The sequence below is a fragment of the Pteropus alecto genome, unplaced genomic scaffold (assembly GCF_000325575.1).
Source record: "Pteropus alecto unplaced genomic scaffold, ASM32557v1 scaffold2274, whole genome shotgun sequence".
Lineage (NCBI taxonomy): Eukaryota > Metazoa > Chordata > Mammalia > Chiroptera > Pteropodidae > Pteropus > Pteropus alecto.
The window spans coordinates 27,786-37,259 of record NW_006435844.1 but is presented as its reverse complement, the minus strand read 5'-3'; the positions used below and the strand labels follow the sequence as shown (position 1 = coordinate 37,259).

The following is a 9,474-nucleotide window of genomic DNA, read 5'->3' as shown; positions in this document are numbered from 1 at the left end:
GAGGACCACAGTCCCTGCTCTCTCTTATCTTAATGTATGCATCTTTCACCTGAGCTTAAAGGTCTCCTCTCCTTCTTCTGACTTGATTAACTATTCTCTTGGTCTGGAATGTGTCCCACACGTCTGTACCCAGCCTTCTCCAGCATGCCCTTCCAAGAGGGTGTTCCATGAAGCAGGACATTCCTTCTTCACCAAGACCAGGACAGTCCAGCCTTGAGCCAGAAGATGGTGCCCTGCACTGAGAAGGGTCCTCCAACCCAGGGCTTTATACTGAGACAGCTTCCCTACTTGAAGCTGAGATGGTGCTTCCCCACAACTGCCTCGAAAAGGGTCCTGATTCCCATGTTCCAAAAGGGTTTCCTCTCGAATCCCAGGCTGACATGGGGACTTTCCTGTCCCATGTTGAGGGCCAGGTCCCTGGGTGGCTGCCATCATGACACTTGTTCCTCTGGTCTAATACCAGGAGCTGGGCCTTCCTTTGGAGAATCCACAGTTCACTGAGTCAAAGGGCCAGAAGTAAGCCACAGACAGTGAGAAGAAGGCCTCCCAAAGCAGAGGGCAGGGATGTTTGAGGAGACAGAAGAACAGATCTCTCAGGGGGCACTGCCTGTCTCTCCCTCCCCACATCACATCTTCCTGCCTGGTCCTTCAGGAGGTCCCTGGGTAGCCCGACAAGGGTATGATTCCTCAGGCAAGGAACCAACTAAGACAGGCACAGGTGCACAGGAGCCATGAGGAGAGAAGGCAGTGATCATTGGAGGGGGCCACAGACCCTCTACCCTCCATGTTGAGCTGGGGCCCGACCCTTTACTCCTTCTGGGGAAGGTCTTCTGCCTCTGTGGCTGCTGTGTCTCCCATGTCCTGGTTAAACCAAGCTCCTACAGGTAACAAAGGGTCAACCAGCATCAAGTGGACCCTAAACCCAATAGGTGCATGTTTTGCATTCCTACCTGGGGTCTCAGGATCAGCCAGGGGCTGATGAAGGAGAGGGCTGCAGCAGGGAGCCATGTCCCCTGTCTCTCTCTTTTTCCCTGATCTCCATCCCCATGGCAGAACTTCCTTCTCTTCTCTTTGCTTTGCTTTCTTTTACTTCCTTGTCTTTACTTCCCTATGTCTCACCCACCTCTCCCCTTTTATTTTTACTCCCTTTTTATCTTCATCCCTCTTTCTTTCCCTCTCTACCTCAAGAGCAGCATCCCTGGTCATCCATGTGTGTGTCCTGGTCCTGGCAGAATGCTGAACCCTTAATGAGGTACCAGAGCCCTTGGCACCCACTCCATTCCCTGGTCTCTCTAGAACCTTCAGTTGGACCTGGATGAAGGAAAGGATTCAGGATGGGTGAAGAAGACCTGGACCCTGGGCTCTGAATGCTGCTTTTTGTGGTACTGGAGGAGGGAGTCAAGGCAGTTTAGGTGGGAGCTACCCAGAATCATGGAGATGGAGAAAGAGAAAGGAGAGGGAGAGAGAGGTTCCAGAACCCTGAGCCGTCAATCACGTATATTTTTGGTTTTGGACAGTGCTATCAGGAAATGTTTCACCAAATTGTTACACCTAGTAAGTGCCTATGTTCGCCATTGTCTCTTACTAACATTGACAACCTTCTCACTTGGCCTCAAGCCCTTTGCATCTTGCCTAGATTACATGTCTGCAACTCTCTGGAAAAAAATTTAATACAGAGAGACAGATAGACAGACAGACAGACAAAACTTGTATATATGTGTAGCAACTTTCAGGACCTCGTGATGCAGATGCCCACTGTAATCTGGCCCATGGAATTTCCAGGGCCCTTTCACACCTAAACACTGACTTTCACCCTCTCCCGGGCCATCCTTTTCCCTGACCATCCAAAGCCACCTCCCTAGTCTCTACCTCTCACTTTCTCTTTCCTTTTCCAGGATAGCCAGGAGTTACCACAACCAATTGCAACTGACATTGTAGACCTAGAGATAATAGGTCTACAATGTCCTCACCTTGTACGGTGAGGACAGACCAATCAAGATTTAGGGGGTTGCAATGGATGGTTTTTCTACTACATTGTTTGAAGGTGTGTTTGATTCCAGGAAAGCTATACAGGATCTGAATCTCTGAAGAATCTAGTCTTTCAATTTCTGCTTCAGTAAGTACCCCTGGGATCATGAAGCAGAGTGGAGCTAGGACAGGAGTGGCTGGCTACTCAAACATGGGTCTGCTCATAGGTTGAGGGAATCTTCAAGACCCCTCAGGGTTCCAAATCACAGAGATAGCCTGTCTCCTTACTCCCCCACAGGTACTACTTGATCTATGACTATGGAGACCGACAGAGTTTCCACAGTGCTTACCATGACAAGGCCTGCTTCTCCTTGACCATTCCCTTCAATCCCAAGGACCCATCCCTGTGAGTATCACAGCTCAGATTCTGCTCCTGGACCCTGTGGCTCCCCAGCAGACACCAGCCAGCTCATGGAAACATCTATACTGCTTGGACCACCACCTCCTGTTTTTCTTTCCCTCCTAGAAGTAGCTTGTGAGAGTACTTTAAGAATAGCAGGAATATGAAGAAAATCAAGGATCCTGGTATTTGTGTGATGCAGGAAGATCAGCAAGGGAAAGGGAGTGTGAAGGGGTTGATCACAGTAGCCAAAGGCCCAACCTTTCCTCCTCCTCTCCGCACAGACCTGTGGGTTCAGCTGCTGAAGCATACAAAGCATGACTCCCTCAATGGATTGCCCAAAACTCAGCATGACCTTAATTCCTATGTGATAGACTTGTGTGTCCAGAAGGTAAGCACCTGCTTTCTCCCTCACATAGACCAAGAAAGTCAGAGGTGGGTAGGAGGTTTAGAAGGATACTGAGAGTCCTAGTAACTGTTCTCCTCTTTCAGGAAATGATGCTCTGTCTTTCTGTAAATGGGGTTTTCAAGGAAGGTGAGTGTGTGCAGCATTCCTTCCTCACATCTCCTGCTGCTTCCTTTCCCTAACTGGACTCCCTCACGAACTTTCACATCTTCCCAGATTGCTTTTTTTTTTACTTTTTTTTTCTTATCTTCCTTTCCCTCCCTTTCTCTTCCCTTCCCTTCTCTTATCTTACCTTCCTTTCTTTATCCTTTCCTTCCATTCCTTTCCCTTTCTCACAGCCCCACCTTCCCCCCAAACTATCTGATCTGACTTGCATTCATGACGTTCTGTCCCAGCTCACTTGTTAGAGATACAGCCTGTGGAGTTTTATAGGTCTCATCTCAGTTCCTTACTGTGTGACTTTGAGCCCATTATTTAACCTTTCAGTTTCCTCATTTGCAAAGTAGGCTGGTAATACCCTTCTCTTGTGCCGATTTTAAAAAATGAATCAAGTGAACATGTGTTTGTCAGAGAATCTGATACATGTTAGGGGTCCTATTGCTGAGAGTTGATTGTTGCCCTCTCAGTCCTGGAAACGCCCTCCTGAGTCTCAGTGAAAAATTGTCCCTATCTGGCTCCCATTAGAGTGCTACAAGAGTATCAGATAAGACTCTGACTGGTGAATACCAATTGTGTGAAAAGTATGTACAAGTTAAGAAGGTTTACTGTTTGTTGCCAGTAAAGTGGAAGGAAAGTCTCAAGGGTCTGTCCGCGCCTTCGCCTGCACCTTCATCTTGACTTCTGCCTGCAATTCCAGGCAAGTGCTATATTGTGGGTGCAACATAGGAATTAACATGCATCCCAGGCTAAGTCTAGTGTTGTAGGAATGTGGTGGTGCAGCCTGGAGGTTTTCCCAATTTTGTGGAAAGCCAAGGAGTAGACCCAAGGAGAGATCTAGGTTAGTGGTTAAGACTGTGGGCTCTGGAGTCAGAATATCAGATTATTTTCCTGACCTCAACACTCACTAGCTAGCTAAGTGAATTTGGTCAACTGATAAGACCTCAGTGACTCACTGTCCTCCTCTGAAAACGTGGATTAGGATGCCCATTCCTTGGGCTGTTGTAAAGGGTAAATGCACTAGTATTAAATCTACAAATATAGTGAAACTGGTAGACAATCTCTCCAAAGGTAAACTCAGTGGGAGAGGCAGAGGAACCAGCTAAGTAATCTGGATGGCAGACACAGTTGTGATATGGAAGGAAACTTTTTTCTGAGTGGCAGTGGGAGCAGGATTGTTGTTGTGAGTGTGGGGTTGTCCATTTCTTCAGTTGTTGAGGGCTCATCTTTCTTCCAGTCTGTGCATCATGAATGATGGACTAATTGTGGGGAATGCCAGGACAAAAGAAACCCAGAGTGCCTTCTCCATTCCAGTGCCGACACCAACATCAAGCTCCATGCCCAGCCTCTCTACAGAGCAGCAGAAAATGGTACAGGTTATCTCCGCCCTGTCTGAGATGAACTTCCAGTTATCTCAGAAGTGAGTGCTAGGAGTCTACAGGAATGGGAGGCAGCTGGAGGGTAAGGGAGTGGATAATGAGAACTTGCAGTTAATTTTTAAAAATAACTATTTGGATGTTGTGCTTCAAAAAAAATGAGCTCATGAAAAATGTATAATAATTTTATTGTGATAAATGTAAATAATTTTAAAACAATATAATGTTCAGATGACATGAGCTTGCAAATATAAAATCCTAAGGAAACTACTAAAAAACTGTTAGAATTAATAGGCAAGTTCAGTCTGATTGCAGGACACAAGATCAATACACAAAAATCAGTTGTATTTCTATACACTAATAATGAACAATCAGAAAATAAAATTAAGAAAACAATTAATTTACAATAGCATCAAAAGATAATGTATTTACAAGAATAGGAGAATTACCTTCCATTCAGTCTCAGAGGTGATAATGGAGGAAGTGGCATTTAAGGTGGCATTCTCACTTATCAGAGCTTTTATGAAATTCAAGCTCTGTATGTTGTCATGTTACCTATGTACCATTAGGTTAATTGCCTCAGAACCCTGGATGGTAAGCTCCCAAATCTTTGGAGAGATAAGAACCTGTTTTAGGTTTGATTCTTTTCCCACTTGCCCCTGCCCAGTGACACTTGATGAGCTGAAATACCTGCAATAAATACTGCCATTAGTAGACCACATTAAGTCTGAGGCTAAAAAACTCATGTTTATATCAATTGATCACTCCAGAGAAAGCCATGGGAGAACCATTAAGTTGCTCTGTCACTGTTAATTACAGCTCAGGATATGTGTTTTCCATTGCTACCAGTCTCCAGAACTGTTAGACTTTCCTCCTGTGGGGAGCAGTTTGACTCAGTGATAACAAGATGCCAGAAGGAAGCCACATGTTTTAAGCTGGAATGGTACACAGCAGAAAAATATTCTCAATTTTTCAAGACTAAATTACAAAGAAAAAAATTGACCACGTTGTCTGCTTCTTCTGCTATTAAACCCAGAGATTTTAGTTTAATGTAAACAGTGATGTCACGTTCTGAATGCTAAAATAAATGGTGAGTAAATGTGAGTAAATGTGAAAAAAAAAGATGACATATTTAGGAACACATTTAACAAAAATGCAAAATATATACTGTCATAAAACATTGTTGAAGTAAATTTAAAAAGACCTAAATAAATAGAAAGATATTCCATGGATCAAAAGAATTAATACTGTTAAGATGACAATACTTCCCAAATTTATATATAGATTCTCTGCAATCCATATCAAAATCCCAGCTGGTTTCTTTGTAGAAATTGACAAGTTAATCCTAAAATTCATAGGAAAAATGCAAAAGACCCACAATAGACAAAATAATCTTCAAGAACAAAGTTAGAAGACTCACACTCCCCTATTTCATGACTTAGTACAAGCTACAGTAATCAATATCATATTATACTGGCTTAAGGATAGACATATGGATCAATGGAATAAAATTAGAATCCACGCAAACATATACATGCATGCTCGCACACACACCTCACCTTCATGGACAATTGATTTTTAACCAGGGTGCCAAAAATATTCAATGAGTAAAGAACAGTCTTTTCAACAACTGATTCAGGGACAACTGGATACTTGCTCACAAAAAAAAAAATTGATTTGTACCTTTATCTCATACCATATACAAATACAAATCAAAAGTCAGAGCTAACACTGTAAAAATCTTAGAAGAAAATATAGGGGTAGATTCTCTGTGACCTTGAATTAGGCAACAGTTTCTGACATATGATGCCAAAAGCACAAACCAAAAAGGAAAGTTAAATAAATTGGACTTTATCAAAATTTAAAACTTTTGCATCAAAGGACGCTAACAACAAAGTGAAAAGACAACCTGCAGAATCAGAGACAATAGTTGGAAATAGTATATCTGATAAGGGATGTGTATCGGATTAACATCCAGAATAGAGAACTAAAACTCAACAACAAAAAAATATGATTTTAAAATGGACAAAGGACTTAAATAGACATTTCTCCAAAGATATACAAATGGCCAGAAGGCACATGGAAAGATACTTGACATCATTAGTCATTTGAGAAATGCAAATAAAAAATAGAATGAGATATATTTCACACACACTAGAATGGCGCTGTGTGTGTGTGTGTGTGTGTGTGTGTGAATAAATGTTAACAAAGATATGGAGAAACTTGAACCTTCATATGTTGCTTGTGGGAATGAAAAATGTAGCCGCTATGGAAAACAGTTTGGCAGTTCCTCAAAATGTTAAACATGTATTTACCATATGACCCAGCAATTCCACTCCTGGATATATATCAAGATAATTGAGGATATCACATTAAAGGAAATCTGATATATTTCATGACAGTGAAAGGGCAGGGGTTAAATGTCGAAAGAGATCCAAACCTGAGGCTTTGCCAAGGCACAGAAAAGATGCTCTCTTGGTGTATAATAATTCTACTAGGAGAAGACAAACACTGTTCAAATTACTCTTAACAAGTTTTCCTTACAAAGAAATAAAACACTTGAATTCTAAAAAAAAAAAAAAAAAAAATTGTTCACACAAAAACTTGTATGCAAATATGCATAGCATCATTATTCATAATAGCTGAAAAGTAGAAACAACCTAAAAGGCCATCAATTTATTAATGGATAAATAAAATGTGGCATATCTATACAACAGAATATTATTCAACAATAGAATGAAGTTCTGATACCTGTTATAACATGTATGAACCTTGAAACTGTTATGCTAAGTGAAAGAAGTCAGGCATAAAAGACCACATATTATATGAGTCTATTTATATGAAATGCCCAAAGAGGCAAATTGATAGAGACAGATAGCAGATTAATGGTCACTAGGGTCTGGGGAAAGTGGAGGACTAGGGGGTGACTGATAATAGGTAAGGAGTATTATTTAGGGTGACAAAAATGCTTTGGTAGTAGATTGTGGAAATCTGATGATTGCAAAATCTTGTGAATATACTAGAAAATCACCAAATTATGGTTGTTTCACCTTAAAATGTTACAGTATGTGCATTATAATCCAATTTACAAATGATTAGAAGTTTTTATTTTAAAATTTCCATGTGTTATGGTCTTGAACATCTTTTTCTATGAATATGTATTAAACTCCCTTGTTCTTCTGAACAACTCTACATTTCTGTTTTGAAATTTAGTGAGCATGAATGCTAATAATAGATGTTTTGGTTTTCACTAGGTCTTTCTTCCTCATTGCACATGCTCATGCTGGTACATGAATCCCAGCAAAAAAAGTGGCATAGATTTAATGGTGGCATTGCATGGTCAGTGTGTCTGTCCTGTGGTACTAATGGAGATTACCTGTTCTTCTCCCACTCCAGGTGCCTTCAGGACAATGAGTGGAACTACGCCAGAGCTGGTCAGGTCTTCACTATGCTCAAGGTGAAGTCTGGGTATCAAGTGGTTTAAAGATAGATGTTTCTGGGCTTTTTGCAAGGCCAAGAATGTGGAGGTTGGTGCCCTGGGAATGAAACTCAGGGAGCTAGCTCTTCTGAAATCCTGACTCCTCCCCTACAGACCAAGGGCACGATCCCAGAGGAGGCCTTCAAACAAATCCCCTAAAAACAGCCCTTGGATCTCATCTTTGTCTTCATCCATATCGTTCTGGTTTCTTTTTCTCCAGTCTATGACTAGGGTTGGATGCCTGGCTGACCAAGAAGCCAAAGTTATCTAACCACTTGAAGGGTCAGTTATTCTGTTTATTTTCCCCACTCATGATCACTGTTTATTCTCATAATAACGAGTAATGTTTCACATTGTATGTCGTGTGTCTTGCATTTCTCTTCCCCTGCCCAATCATGTGCCAGTGGGTCCAGGACTGAAAGGCCCTGATCTCTCCAACCCCAACTCCCCCATTTACCCTGGCAGTCCCTAGCAGATACATCAGGTATCAACTCCATAGGTAGTTTGCCAATAAATCCTGATGAGAAGAGATACACACTGTTTTCAGTGATTGGCTTCTGGAGACAGTGTGACTCAGTCTGATGCTCTACCTAGAGGCCCACAGATGCAGGCATTGGGTCTGGCATAAAGGGGCTTTGCCAGGGATGCTTAACACAACATGTAGAAACCTTAAAAACATAAGTGAAGGAAGGAAGTAACAAAGGACCACATATTGTATGATTCCATTTATATGAAACACTCAGAATATGAAAATCTATAGATATAGAAAGTATATTAGTGTTTTCCAGGGGTTGGAGCAAAAGGAAAATAGTGCATGACTACTTAATGGATATTGAGTCTCCTTTTGGGGTGATGAAATGTTCCAGAAGTAGATAGTGATGATGGTTGTACAAAATTTGATTGTACTAAATGCCACCTAATTGTACACTTTAAAATGGTTTAAGTCTACGGCCATGCCACCCTGAATGTGCCCGATCCCATCTGATCTCAGAAGGCAAGCAGGGTCGGGCCCGGTTAGTACTTGGATGGGAGACCACCTAGAAAGACCAGGTGCTGTAGGCGTAAAAAATAAAAAAAATAAGGGATTGTAAGCTGACAAGGTCCTTTCAATCTGTGAGGGTTGCCTTGCCAAATAAATAAATAAATAAATAAATAAATAAATAAATAAATAAATAAATAGTTTAAAAGGTGAGTTTTATGTTACATAACTTTTCCACAATAAAAAATTGTTAAAACATGGATAAACCACGAAAATATTTTGCTAAGTGAAAAAAGCCATTTATATGAAATATCCAGAATAGGTAAACCATGGTGACAGAAAGCAGATTACTGGTTGCCAGAGGCTGGGTGGAAGGGGAATGAGAGTGAGTGGTTAATAGTATGAGGTTTCTGAATAATTTCTGGAACTAGATAATGATGATGATTGTACAACATTGTGAACATACTGAATGCCACTAAATTGTACACATTAAAATGGTACATTTTATGTCGTCTGTATTTTAACATAGCCTTTAAAATTCCACAGTGGAGTCCTTTAAAAATGATACTGAAATTTTCATGAATATAATATATTTACTGTAGAAATGTGCAAAATACAGAATAGTATAAAACCACATGGGGGAAAAAAGTCACCTAATCCAAATCATGAGCACAATTACCACTGCTGAGTTTTGCTTTTCTTTGCACATAC

General features: G+C 41.1%; 1 non-coding gene and 1 pseudogene across 1 annotated transcript; both read left to right on the top strand.

Moving 5' to 3' along the window:
• The window catches only part of LOC102880252, a 10,176-nt pseudogene extending 2,233 nt beyond the window's left edge, over nt 1–7,943 (top strand).
• Nucleotides 7,944–8,727: 784 nt separating this feature from the next.
• LOC112479604 lies at nt 8,728–8,846 on the top strand. The gene has a single exon (XR_003046239.1). It is a non-coding gene; the product is annotated as a 5S ribosomal RNA (ribosomal RNA).
• The last annotated feature ends 628 nt before the right edge of the window (nt 8,847–9,474 follow it).